We start from the raw sequence: 14,478 nt of genomic DNA, 5'->3' as shown, positions 1-14,478 counted from the left end.
GCACAAATAAGAAACGTGGAGAAAGATAACCCTTGTCCTCAACTTAAGAAACCATCTCCTGGACGTGCTGCACCTGGCCGCCACATCACGTGACCACCAGATGGCGCTGCCGCTTAACTCAGTTCCCTGCCGCCGGAGCAAACCTTCCTTGCTCAGGGTAGTTACCTAGTCAAGACTTTGACTCTTCTACCACCTCTCTCTCTTTCCATCTGTGATTTCCTGTTTTTTTTTTTTTGTTTTTTGTTTTTTGTTTTTTTAAGAAGAAAATGCTTTGGAATGCCAACCTCCCTGGGGGGGGGGGAGGGGGGACGACAAATAAAACCCAAAAGGACACCGTGAAACCAGTACTAGAAATGCAGATCGCACAAAAGTTCACACAAATAAAGTAGGATGTTATTTGGTTTAAGACATGTTCGCCAACTGTGAAAGTAAAAAGTTAGTGGCTGTGGAACCCCATTGGACTCTAAATAAAGCCCATGTGTTTGTTTTTACTGTTGAAACCCTGCTACACATCCATCGGGTGTCCTGGGAGCTAGGGAAAAGTCGCCAAGCTTTTACAAGAGCTTCAGATCAGGCCCTACGTTTAATCCACATATAGCGAACATACGTTATGTGCGGACTCCGGGGTGAAGTCTCAAAGGAACGGCAGCAATATCGGTTCCTGGTTGTTCCCACTGACTGCTGACAACCAGCCAGTGTGCTCAGCCCCTTACCTACACAGCGCTTCACGCCCTGGCTACAACACCTATTAGGGGATATTAACCTCCTGTCACAGATAATGAAAGCGGAGATCAGAAAAGTTAAGGCAGTGTGCTAAGATCACTGACAAGGTCAACGACTCCTGCTTTTATAGTAATAGAAAGACACCAGGAGGAGAGAAGAGGCAGGTGCCAGCAAACGTGGCACACGTTGTCAGCAGACTGCCGTGGGAAGCAGAGTCAGAGATGCTTTCAGAGCGCTGTATTTATTCTCGCCTTGGCTTCTGAAATTCTCTCGCACAGATTCAGATTAGGGTGAAAGGGATTGTTGCTCCGTCTTGGAGTAGCTGTTGTCTACCAGTTTCCCCGTAAGCGGTGTGGTTTTCAAGAACTCACTTGATGACTATCTGCTATGGGATGGTCTTTCTGTGTGCTGTGAATATGTGTTGCTACCATCAGTTAATAAAGAAGCTGCTTTGGCCTATGGCAAGACAGATTTTAGCCAGGCAGAAATCCAAGCAAAGATACAGGGAGAAGAAAGGCAGAGTCAGAGCAGATGCCAACCTGCTGCCCAAGGAGCAATACGCCAACAGACCAGTAATGCCACGGCCACATGGCAAAACATAGAGTAATAGAAATGGGTTAATTTAAGATAAAAGAGATAGGTAGTAATAAGCCTGAGCCATAGGCCAAACAGTTTGTAATTAATATTAAGCCTCTGAATGATTCTTTTATAAGCTGCTGCGGGTGAGGTGGGACACAGAAAAGCTTCCGGTTACACCCACCAACCCAGAAAACTGCAGTCACTGCTACTGTTGCTAGACCATGAGGAATATTATCCTGTAGGCAAGAGTTTTCTCCAACCAGCGAGGGAGCTGAGGTAGAGTCAGAAGGAAGTCCCCAGGAAGTTACCACGATGAGTCCTTATCCAGGCAAGACTGGCTTTTCTGTTGAAACAGTAGCTCTCAGTTTCTATCTTTAAAAAATATATATTACATGTGTCCTGTGTGAGTGTGTGTGTGTGTGTGTGTGTGTGTGTGTGTGTGAGAGAGAGAGAGAGAGAGAGAGAGAGAGAGAGAGAGAGAGAGAGAGCACAAGAGAGCGAGCATTCTGATGTCAAAGGTCAGAGGACAACCCATGGGAATTGGTTTTCACTCTTTCCACCAGGGAACTGAACTTGATGTGCCCTTACCTGAAGAGCTACCATGCCAGTAAAGCATCATGGGCACACTGTGCTTTGTGATGAAGACCAACAAAGGAACCATATCTGAGACTTAATCTTCCATGTGGCCAGTTTTATGTTAAGAGGCGTAAGGCAGATATCAGGCCTTGGATGGCAGGTGTCTGAACGGCTCACCTCTATTCCCGAGCACCGGCAGAATCAATGTTTGCACCGTATGAGTTTGTTTTTAGTTCCGTGTACTGGTTATTCCATTGGTTCATGTGTTAGTTTTCATCACCGCATGTGGTGACTGCTGTTATGGAGATCACTCCAGGAACTGAATGCCTTCTTTAGCCCAAACTCTGCTCTGAGAAGGTAATTTATTTAGAAGCATTTGAGGCTTAGGAACCTAGTCCGAGAGAGAGAGAGAGAGAGAGAGAGAGAGAGAGAGAGAGAGAGAGAGAGAGAGAGAGAGAGAGAACACCTCATTTGTGGTGGTGAAACCTTCAGGGGACAAACACTCCTAGAGTGTCCCAGGATTCAGGTACGAGTCAATGCTGAGGCCATGGAGGGGGCAGAGAGGAAGAATCAGAAAGTAATCTCTAAGTTTACGTCTTTTTCTGCCAGCATGTGTAGATTACGTGTATCTAGCGTCTATTAGGATGTATTGGCTCTGTGATTAACTTAGACATGACATCATTCTATCAGCTATTAACACTAGTGTAAAGTTTACATGTTTCTGAACTGGAACCTGTTGGTCCCTGTCACCTGTTCTAGCATAGTGCATTGCCATCACTGCTCTCTTAACTTCGACCAGTCTTTACGAGCTTGACAAATCATTCTTACCTTTTCTACAATTCGGTCCCCTGGCTGCACAGCCCATCCCTCAGGTACAGTGTAGGCCATACGGGGTAGATGCTCGAATGGATAACTCTGAGGCAGGCTCTTTGGGTGCCAATCTCAGTGCTGTCCCTTATTTTATGGGTCTTTTCCGGCAGTGTGCGTAACGATTCTACTCATCGGTGCCACCATCTACAAAGGATGCTCTTCCTTTACATAACAAACCAGTTACAAAGCATTTACTATATATGGCATACAGTGCTTAAGCAAAAAGAAAAACCACTCAATAAGGAAAAAAAGATCACCTCCTCTGTGGAATTTACATTCCAATAAGAATGACAAGTAAGTCACTAACACAATTAAAAGAAAGAATCCTGGAAAAGTCATATTGGTTACATATGTTCTGTTACTAAAATTGCTCAAGGGACTTCAAGAACGTTTAAAAGTATTTTGACTTATATTTTCACAATTCCATACATGTGTATACTGTATTTGATCATATTCCATTCCCATTACTCTGTTTCTTGTCCTTTCCTCTGAACCTCTCATGACTTTAAGGGTTTTGACCCTACTGCACACAAGTTACATTTTTATTTAATGAATTCTCATAAAGTCCCTGTTCCATGAGAAACATAATTTCACACATGAAGACCTCAAATTAAAAGATGTAAAATTGTCCAGAATCTAAATTGTTGTCTTGTCTCTTTACATCAGTTTGATTTCTCTTTATCCCATAGCGACCTTTTCACTATATCTAGAAGAGGTAGATCTGACCCATGCCTTTATTATTAAATCATCCAAATCTGGATGAATTAGTGACCATGAATCCTGGTGACATGCAACTGACCTATCTGTTCCCAGATATGCATGTTATCAATATTTTGCTTCTAGATGTCTCTTATCAGCAGTCTCCAGGAGAGTGGCATGCTTGTTGCAATCAACTAATCTACATTGACACACCCTAACCCTTGGTCTGTAGTTCGCATTACTTCTATTCTTGAGGTTGTGCATTCTGTGGGCTTAGGCACTATATACTGTCATACAACCTACATGGAAGTACCACACAGTATTTTAATTTCCGTCATAGTCCTCTCTGCCATGTCCATCCATTCATACCTATGCCCACTCCCTGGTTATCAATGATTGATTTTTTTTTTTACTATCTCCATGGTTTTAATTCTCCAGCATGCTGTGTATTTAGAGTCATATTGTATTTAGCTTTTTCAGCTTTACTTCATTCACTTAGCACCATGTACTTGTTGCCCTCGTGAGTTTTCAAGCTGGAGAAATCATTCCGTTTTAGCACCGAGCAAGGCCAGGATCTGCCAGTTTGTTCATTTCCCTTCTAAAGATACCTTGATTATTTTTGTTAATAGTTTGGCAGTTATTTAGAGAATATTTATGAATATATGTGTTCGGGATTCTGTATGGACATTTTCAATCCCTCAAGCTAAATATTACAGTGTGATTGTTGAATAGTAGATTCATAGTAGATTGTTGAATAGAGTTTGCTTAGTTTTGTAACAAACCACCAAAATGGCTCCCAAAGTGACAGAACCATTCTGCAAGCCCAGCCACAATGAATGGGCAGTCCTGTCTTTTTAAGTTCTTGTCTGTTGTTGGTGTTCTCACTATGGTGAATGGGGGCCATTTTCATGGGTAGACATCTCACTGTTGTTCTAATGTGCCTTTCTTAATCAGTATTGTGGAAATGCTTATATATTCTCACAAATTCAGAGGATAAGACCTTAACCCCAAAGACATGGTATTAGGTGTGAAGACACTCTGAGAAGTCTGCCTTCTCCAATCAGAAGGGCCCTCATCAGAGCTCAATCATATTAGCTCTAGGATCCTACTTCCTAGCATCCAGAACAGTGAGAAATCAGTTTAGTTTCCGATGAATTGCTCATGTTATGACGATTTGCTAGATTACTTTTAGTAGACTAGGACTCAGACACTATGGAGCATCTTTTCATATACTTATATCTCATTCATATATATTTGATGAGTTGTTTGTCCAGGTCCTTGGCCCATTTCTTTCTCTTTTCTTTTAGATTTTTATTATTTAAAATGATTTTTAAATTTAAATATATTTGATCATATTCTTCCCCTCCCCAAAGTCCTCACTCAAGGTCCTCTCCCCCTCCTTACCCATCCAACTTCAAGTTCTTTCTTAAAAAACAAAAGCACGATGCAATAATAAAACCACCCTGAACTAAAAACACAAAATAAAACCAACCCTATACACCTTCCCCCCTAGTGCCACACCAAACTATAACCAAATAAAAACGCACACAAAAACACTATGGAATTTGTTTTCTGGTCATCTACTCCTGAACAGGATGTTAGTTAGTCCTGGAATGATATAGCCAGTGTTACTCTCTTGGAGAAAACTGATTTTCTCTCTCCTAATGACAGTTCAGTTGTTAACCTTTACCCTAGTGGTTAGGTTTTTCTTGATTCATTCACCATTTATGAGTTGGGCTAACACGTTACTGTCTTAAAATGCCAACCATATTTATAATTATTTTTTGTTATCATTAGCTAATGCAGAAGCTGGAGCCTGGATGTTAGTGATCACATATTGAGACTTACATGACCATTGATTAGTAAGCAGGCAGGGGATGGCAGACACATTACAGCCTAGCAACCCAGCAGCCTTTAATGTACTCTAGCAAAACACGTAGGAAAGGTGGGCTCAAGGATAGTCTCTGGCGGACTTTGTGCCACAAAGAGTGTAACAAACTCCAGGGAAACAGTGGAAGATAAAAGGAATGACTCACCCAGATCTACCTGCTTAAGTCTAGAACTAAAGTCTTCTCATTCATTGTTCATTTAGGAAGAATGGATGTGCCCTGCCCTCCACCCCAAGGGAAAAAAATCTAGAACATGTCCTAATTTGGGGAGTGTTCAGTTCCACTTCATTTAACTGAAATATATTATTTTATGATATGAGAATCTCATACACTGTCTATAAGATGAACGATTTCTGCTTCATGAATGTAGTGAATATAGAAATGTGCATCTTTGGGGGATACTGACAGGTTGTCTCCTTGACCAAACTCTATAATCTATATATTCTTCTCAATAAAATCATGACTTCTGAGCTTTACTTTTTCTGTGTCCAATTTTCCAAGAATCCAAAGTGTAGCCTGAGATTTCCACCCTTAATATGTAATCGGTGTGCATGTCTGATGAGATTCTACGTTGGGTGACTTTGGATTGCCCCAAGCAAGAATCCTATTGTTTTGATTTAGTGAATACCCCATTCCTTCTTGCTATTAAGATTTCCTCTGGATACTTTTCAGTCCTCGGTTATCTTACTCCCATACCTGTCCACTGGATGCAGATTGCTGTGGTGATTTGGTTTTCAAGTTGAGCCCAGTCTCTTTCTCATTGCAAACCCACCACGTGTTTAACTTGAATACAACTGTCATTATTCGTCAAAGAAAAAAGGAAAAAAAAATTCACTAATAATATTAATGAGGAAAGTTAGTGTCCTAGTTAGGGTTTCTATTGCTATGAAGAGACACCATGACCATGGCAACTCTGATAAAGGAAAGCATTTAATTGGAGCTGGCTTATAGTTCAGAGGTTTAGTCCATTATTGACATGGTGGGAAGCATGGCAACAGGCAGGTAGGCATGATGCTGGAGAAGTAGTTTCCAGTTCTACATCTGGATCCTCTGGCAGCAGGAAGAGTGAGTGAGATACCAGGCCTGGCATAAACTTCTGAAACCTCAAAGACCACCCTATTAATATGTTTTCTCCAACAAGTCCACACCTCCAATGATGCCATTCCTTATGAGTCTACGGAGGTCATTTTCATTCAAACAACCGAAGTTAGACTTAACTTAATCATCATTCCTGTAATATCTGTGGTTAATCTTGTGAAAACAGAGCTGAGCTGAGAAATGAGCACCACTAAAGTTTCTTTTACCCTTGCCATTGGCTACCAGACTTGCCTGTTTCACAGTAAGGACCTTTCACAATGAGCTTCAACTTGTTCTCACAGTCTTTTTTAAAACTCTCTCTAGATAGTACTATTTGCTAAGAGGATCAATACAGTATACATGAGATACAAATTTTTAGGCTCATCGTGATCTGGGGCTATTTTCAAGACACAAGCGATTCTACAGGTGAATTTCTCTGCTCCAGAGACATGAAAGCAACCTTCAGTTTTCTCCTCAAAGCCTGTCAAAGACTTCTAGCTGTTCCCACTGAGAAGGTCAAGGCTGTACCCGAATTCCCAAGAGTGTACATGAGTTCCAGTCTGAGATTTTATAGTAGTTTACTGGAACACCCTTCATTTCAGCAACTAACAGCAGTTTGAGGACTAAAGAGTGAGATTTAAGAGTAAACATCTACGAATAACTACCATTAAGGATTTTGCAACTGCTCTTCTCGGTAGCCTTTACATGTGGCAAAATCTAGCATTCTGCAAGTGGGATTCCCCTTGCCAACTCTTTCCATGCAAAACTGAAAAACTCATCTTTGAAAGGTGAGGAACCACAATCCATTATTCCTTGCATTTTATCTTTGTATTTTGGCATTCACCCTGGAATTTCTCCACATTCTTTCCTCTTCACTCTTTTCTGATTCCAGTTTCTTACTGTGACTATGGGCTGTTATTATCATTATTTCAGTCTTTCAAAGGAAAGAATGTTATATTGCTTCTCAGGGAACACTGAGCAACCCAAGCCTACAATTAGTATTTCTAAACATGTGCCAGGCTCTGGGCTTTTCCTTTCTTTTTAAATTGGATGATCTCTAGTTAGTATTTCAAAATAACTTTTTTGTTTGAGGTTATTTTGAGAGTAGCTTTAAAAAAAATAACTAACCAGAATATAACTTCTTCTTCTAAATAAATCAAAATACATATTTATCCCAATATCAGTTAGATTAGGACATAGATAAAGATCATCAAAGGTAGAATTATGTACCTTGAGGAATCAAATTATGGTTTTTCTCAACATGGTGGTATAAGCCTGTATTCTCAACCCTGGGGGTCAGATGCAGGAAGATTGGTACAAGTTCAAGGGAACCCCACATTGTTTTAAAATAGTTTTATGATTAAATTTAGGTCTCAGGTTGATGCTTTTTGGTATAAGATAGTAGTTTTGGAAACAATGGAGAAAATACTAGATTTCATTCAATTTAGTGTAAGAGTTTGATTAATTAAAAAGCATAAGCATGTGCCTGCATTTTGCCATTTTAAATATCACACTAAGTCACTAAGTTCATTCCTGGAGATTATAGCCCTATGAATTTCACAGCCTAGACAAAGGACAGAAAGAGTTTCTACCCATTGGTCAAATTTCCTAGGCCTAGTTGCCTTTGAGAGTCTTACAGGAGAAGCAGCAGTTACCACTGAGGGTGTGATTTGGGAGTCAGTGGCTCTGTGGTGGCAATTTATTTGACTTTTACTTATCTAAGAATTGTTTTTAAGAGGAATACTAACTCTGTATACATGACATACTTTTGCACTCACCAAACTTTTATATAATATAAGCTATTATGCAGTATTTGGATGATAGTCATAGCATGACTTGTTATTTGGGTGCAAAATGAGCCATTTTTCCCTAATGATGTGATGGATTTATTGAAGAAAGTATAGAATGTAGAATTTAGATTTCAATTTCAATTCTGCTACCTGTGCTACATGGTACATTTCTCTTTAGTTTGGATTTCTAAATTGGGACTAGGAATTGTTTTGTTCCTAAGTTAGAAGTAATTAATTAATCTAGGTAACATTGTAAGTATACAGGACTACTATTATAGGTGATATATGTCTTTGTAGCAGTGGTTCTCAACCTGTGGGTCATGATCCCTTTAGGGGTCATATTTCAGAAATCCTGAATATCAGATATTTACGTTATGGTTTATAACAGTAGCAAAATTACAGTCATGAAATAACAATGAAAATAATCTTATGGTTTGGGTGGGTGTCACCACAACATGAGGAATTGTATTAAAGGGTCACAACACTGGAAAGGTTGAGAACCACTGCTTTATAGCAACCACCACCATACATATTGAAATACTCAACTCCAACCAAATACATCTTCAGACTACATACACAGGGCTAAGTGAGACCTGCACATCCATGATATGGAGAAAAGTAGAATAGAAAACACAGTTGAGGAATATATTATGGAATGGCACAAAGCAGAGCCCACACTTGGGCTCAGCACTTCAATTCTGCCTATCCAGCTGTCTCTACAGCAATACTTCCACCCACTCAGTCTGTTAAATCAGCATTGATCACTCCTTGGCAACGCTCCGGGTCTTTGTCTCTGTTCCTTAGTCTAGCTCCTTCACAAACCAGCCTAGGCTAAACGTCTGTTCCATGAATGAATATTTTGGTGCCAAGTTTTATACAATTAAGATGGTCTCATTTCAGAACACCAAGACAGATTTTTCTTTATTTACCTCCAGACTATTACAGGCATATGGTTTGCTTTTGGATATTTTCTTCACACTTTCCTAATTAGATTAACTTTGCCTTCCAATCTCCCTTTTAGGATATCTCCCAAGATTGTTTTCTATTTTTTTTTTAATTTGAAAAGAAATTTGTTTAAGTTTCTGCAATTTTCCCCAAGGGCCAAATATTATTATCTTTTACATTTTCCATAAAACACACTGGAATTCATGAGGAACCGAAAGTCCCCATACTTGGGGCAGCGGTCATTTGCAGTAGAGAGGGCCAGTGTGACTTCCTTGGAGACCATCTGTTCTGCAATCGTTAAAACGTATTGTGCATAAGGGACCCTGTGAGGAGACATAGATTATGACTCCAGATTTGTAAGTGCTGAGCTATGAAAGGAAGTGTCATCTTGATCTGGCCCTCTATTTACTCCCTCAGAATAATGGTAGAGAAAATATTTCCTTTCTCATTAGATTAGAATGAAAAATTGATTATGTACCTATATGATAGAACTATTACAATTTTCACCAAATGTTAGCAATGATCATGTCTTGTGTGAAGCCAGCTCACACATCCAAAACTTTTCTGGTTCTGAACATGTGATCTTCAATCGACAAATAAATCGTGTGTAGTATAAACCATAGGCCAAGGGTATTACTAAGTGACACTCCTCTGTGAGAATGCCCAGAAGTACAAAATCTGATTCTGAAGCCCTCATACAGTAAGGAATCTCTCAGGACAGAGGTCCCCAGCACCACTGGATTGCCGTTTCACGAAGAGATTGGTATAGGAATACCACATACATGAATACTCTATTGGTGTGCCATGTGTGTGCATGCATGTGTGTTTGTGTGTGTGTACCTTATTTCTGCATATGTATGGAGATCCGGAGGAGGATTTCTTCTTTTATACTTGAGACAAAATCTCTCCCTGAACCCAGGGGTAGGCTGGCATCCAGCGAGTTTCAACCTGATCCCCCTGTCTCTGGCTCCTACAGCACTGAGGAAACAGGTACCCACAATCACATGTGACTTTTTACATGGATTCTGAGATTCAAACTCAGGTCCACATACTTGCCTAGCATATGTTTTTACTCACTGAGCCATCTCTGTAGAAGATCTTTCCGGTTTCTGTAAAAGAAAATTGTTGTCATGATGCATGGCTTCACATCCTGTTTCCTTCTGTATTATGAGGCTTTATTAAAGTTTCTAAATACTATTTTCTCCTAGGCTCTTTTGGGGTAAAAGAAGACTAAAGCTTTGACTTCCACCTACGAAAATTAGTGACTATAGTTTACATCATGCTGGATTCTGAAATTTACACCTGAAGTTATCGGTATGTTCCAGAAGGCATTGGGTAAAAGTTAGCTTATAATGGTGAAAAACATGTAGGGTAAAAAGGCATTTTCTTTCTAAGTTTCTGCTCAATATCTTCATGTTCAACTCTGTCATGGCGTCTCTCTCAGCACTGAACATGATTTATGGCTTCAAACTCTTCTGTTGTGGAGATCTGAGACTTTCCCTGTACTGAGATTATAGATGTGCTCCTTCAAGACAGCAGAAACAAAAGCCACCTTTGAGTCTTGCTCAGGTCTCTTCTGGAGCTCTGCAAGTTCTAGAATCACTGTTCCATTTTCCACAATTGTCTTGTAACTCAGCTCCCTAGGAAACGTTTCCATGTTAGGGAAATGGCTGGTACTCCTAAGTGTTTAACAGCATTTGGGGGCAAGATGCCCTCCAAACACTAGCTAGAATTCATGATGCTCTATTATCTCTAGGTTTATTGCTATGCTATTTGTTTTCTAAACCTTTTTTTTAGATAAAGGAATTATTAGTAAATTGAGGCATCTATTGAAAGTATTTTAATGACCAAAACAATTAGCTCAGATTTTGAGTACAGTTTAGCTCTCAAATGTGTGTGTGTGTGTGTGTGTGTGTGTGAGTGTGTGTGTGTGTGTGTGTGTGTGTGACTAATTTATGTGACAACTTGAAGATTTGTCAAGAGCCTAAGAAGATCTGACCATAGTCTCTCATACCTGTAATAATCATAGTACTTGGGAATCTGAGGCAGGAGGATAGAAAGTTTGAGGCCAGTCTAGACTATCCAACAACAACAATGATAAAGACATGGAAGTCCAGAACATTTAGAAATGTTCAGGAATAGAAAAAAGGGAACACTGGTGTATATGGGATATTGACATTCATATATATTTAAAATATGCCCCGGGAAGCAATTAGAAAATATTGGGAGAAGCTATGAATAAAGGAAATAGCAGAAATAACAGAGGAGTGATAAAAAATGTGGCAACATTTTAACCCTGTCTCTACTTTAATAGAAAGACCTCAGTATCGTGAAAAATAGTCTGTGTTTAAGGATTTAGTCATTTTTTAAGTAACAAAAAGAAATGAAATATTTCTATATGGTCAAAGTAGAAAGTGACAATTGATGCTCATTCTAGCCTTGCTAAATACCAGTATTTTTAAACAAAAGTTTCCACCTTTTGTGGCTTTTTCCACATAACTATGAGAAATCTCTTGAATGTCTATGAAGTTTCCAACTTCAGTATTTATTGAGCATTTTGTAGAAATGGATGGATCTTGCAGAAACTGACACTGAGTTTTATTTAGTGATAGGAATATCCTATAATGTGGAAAGAATGTTTGATGGTCTGGGTCCATGAGTTCCACAAAGGCCTGAACTATCTACAATAATAAGGCAAAGAAAATTCTTGTGTACACAAAATCTGAAATAAATTTAACACAAAGAAACACACATGTTTTGTGCTTCAAAGAATAAGAAGTCGGCATAATATCAAGTACACTTGATTTCTTGTTCAGAGTAGCTGAATTCTAACAACTGCATTCATTTAGGGATCATATTGATATGACTTTCTTTTTAATTCTGTGTTAAGCCTTAGGACATGATTTCATGTCCTATGCCACATATTTTTAAGTAAATCTAATATAAACATTCTCTCTTGGCAATGACAATGGTTAATGCTGAGCTGACATGAAGGCCATGGTGTTAGTGGCATGGCCAGTGTGAACGTATAAGAGACTTTCCATTCTCCTTTTTAAATTTAAACTTTGATGATGATGATGATGATGATGATGATGATGTGTGTGTGTGTGTGTGTGTGTATGATGTGTGCCATTGTACATGCATAAAGGTCAAAGGGCGAATTCCAGGAATTTGTTTCTCTCCTTCAACAGTGGCTTCCCGGCATCTAACTCAGGTAGTCAGGATTGGCAAACACTTTTCCCAGAGTCATCTCACTGTCCCAGACCCCTTTCACTCATTCATCAATATAAATATTCCCTAGAATCACTTCTCAGCCTTTTGGCTAAGATCAATATACATAAATATTCCCTAGATACTTTGGCAACCAGCAGGCAAGGAGCTGCTAAGAATTTGTGTGCACTGTTACCTCATGACAATCGTGGATGAACGCTGTTCTTGCAATGAATGTGTAAAGCAGATGCTAAGGGATCTCTTAAGAGAACTGGCCCATTTCTATGGCAGATTTGACTCCTGTGTTGTTGGATGAAGATGTACTCCTAGTGTCACACTATTATTGTTGTTATTGAGTGAATTTAATCCCCAAATGTACTTTCAGTAAGCTTTCCACTAAGAGTGTGCAAATGGAAAGAATGTCACAAGACAGGAGCTCTTCACACAGAAAATCCAGCAACAGATTTTGTTCTAGTCACCAAGGAATTCCTCTTATTAGACTGTTCATATCTCTAGCTTTACCTCTAAATGCAAATTTTGACTTGTTTTCCTAATCTTGACTATTACTTCTCTCAAGTTCTTGCTTTTTCCTCTATCGTTCAGAATTCAGCGTCAGGAAGAAGATAGTTCCAGCCCTCTGTTTTGTAAGAGAACAGAAGTCCATATGATTTAGCATGCAATCAAATTGCAAACACAAGTCTACAACTTAGGGTAGGAAATCTACTTAAACTGAGTCTCACCTATGGCTACAAAATACCTAACAGACTCCAAGCAGAGGAAATGGAATTCATCATTCTGGAAAAATGCTTAGTTTTATTAAAATCATATTTATACATTTTGCATCATTTTGGGAGTGTTGAAGCCAACATAAATAGTCTACCTGACGTTTGCTTCATTTTTACATACACAGTATTTCAATGCTTCTTAGAAACAGAAACAAAGCAACAGTATGTTACAGAGGACAACTTCATAAGTAGAACATTCTCATCAATGTTTCTTCTCATTTCGGCTTTTCATACAGTCATTTGTCAGGACTGCACAAAATCTGTTACTGTGTTGCTTCATTCAGTGACATGTATAGCTAACAGCTCTAAGGTAGAACCTGGAGAGACTTCTCAACACAACTGTGCTCTGTCTCATGATGAAGTAGAACCCATATCTTTACTCTCTCTTATAAATTTGAGAGCATGATGGGCAGATGAAATGTAAGAGTTTCCTAGAAATTTCATGCCTGGACTGTGGAAGGAAGAGTTGACTTCTCCTAGCTGTACTTGCCACTGACTTTTCTAGACAGAGATATCCATACAGATATGAAACCAAAAACCCAAATCAGGAATAAAAACAGCAAAAAGCCCTATGGGGGGCTACAAGGAAAATTTTCTTTGAGTATTAGATGGTATCCGATAACAGAAATTCATAAGGTATTTGTGAAAAGAACTTGATGAGAGGCACTTATTTTAACTACAGGAGTTAAAATAACTCAAAATGGGGCTCCCATTTTCTGATCTCATTCCCAGCATGCTCTTCTTTAGTCCACACTGGCTATTTCTTTGATATTCTCAAGCATACAGTTGCTTGGGGATTTTGACACTTGCTGCTGTTCATTTCTAGAATAGCCTTCTTTTCTCAGGTAGTCTTACTCATCATTTTATATAGGTGATTCTTCAATTGTCACCTTACTAAATAAGTTACCTACCCTCTATTTAAAGAGCAAACTCTCAGTCTACATCCAAACTCCTGCTGTGGTTATTTTTCTTCATATCATTTAACATCACATTTTACATAAACGTATGTACATCACAGCTGTGTCTCCAATGGCTAGTACAGTACCACAGTTTATACATGCTAAAGAGATAAACAATCCAACCAATTCATCTATTATTTGATGAAATAGTTTACGTAAATCTCTGATACTCAAATGGTACTTTTTCAGTGTGTCAGTTAAATGAATGGAAAATGATGATTTTGAAGAATGATTTATATTTAAAAATGAAAGCCATGTTTGAAGTTCTTGGTCCTAAAAGCCAAGGAAGGATGACTTTCTATTGTGTAATCCAGTGTTTAGATGAACTGTTTACTTATAAAAGTGCTTTGCACCATCCTGTGTTTTAATAGGTTAA

The sequence above is a fragment of the Peromyscus eremicus genome, chromosome 18 (genome assembly GCF_949786415.1).
Source record: "Peromyscus eremicus chromosome 18, PerEre_H2_v1, whole genome shotgun sequence".
Taxonomy (NCBI): domain Eukaryota; kingdom Metazoa; phylum Chordata; class Mammalia; order Rodentia; family Cricetidae; genus Peromyscus; species Peromyscus eremicus.
This window is presented reverse-complemented; position numbering follows the sequence as displayed.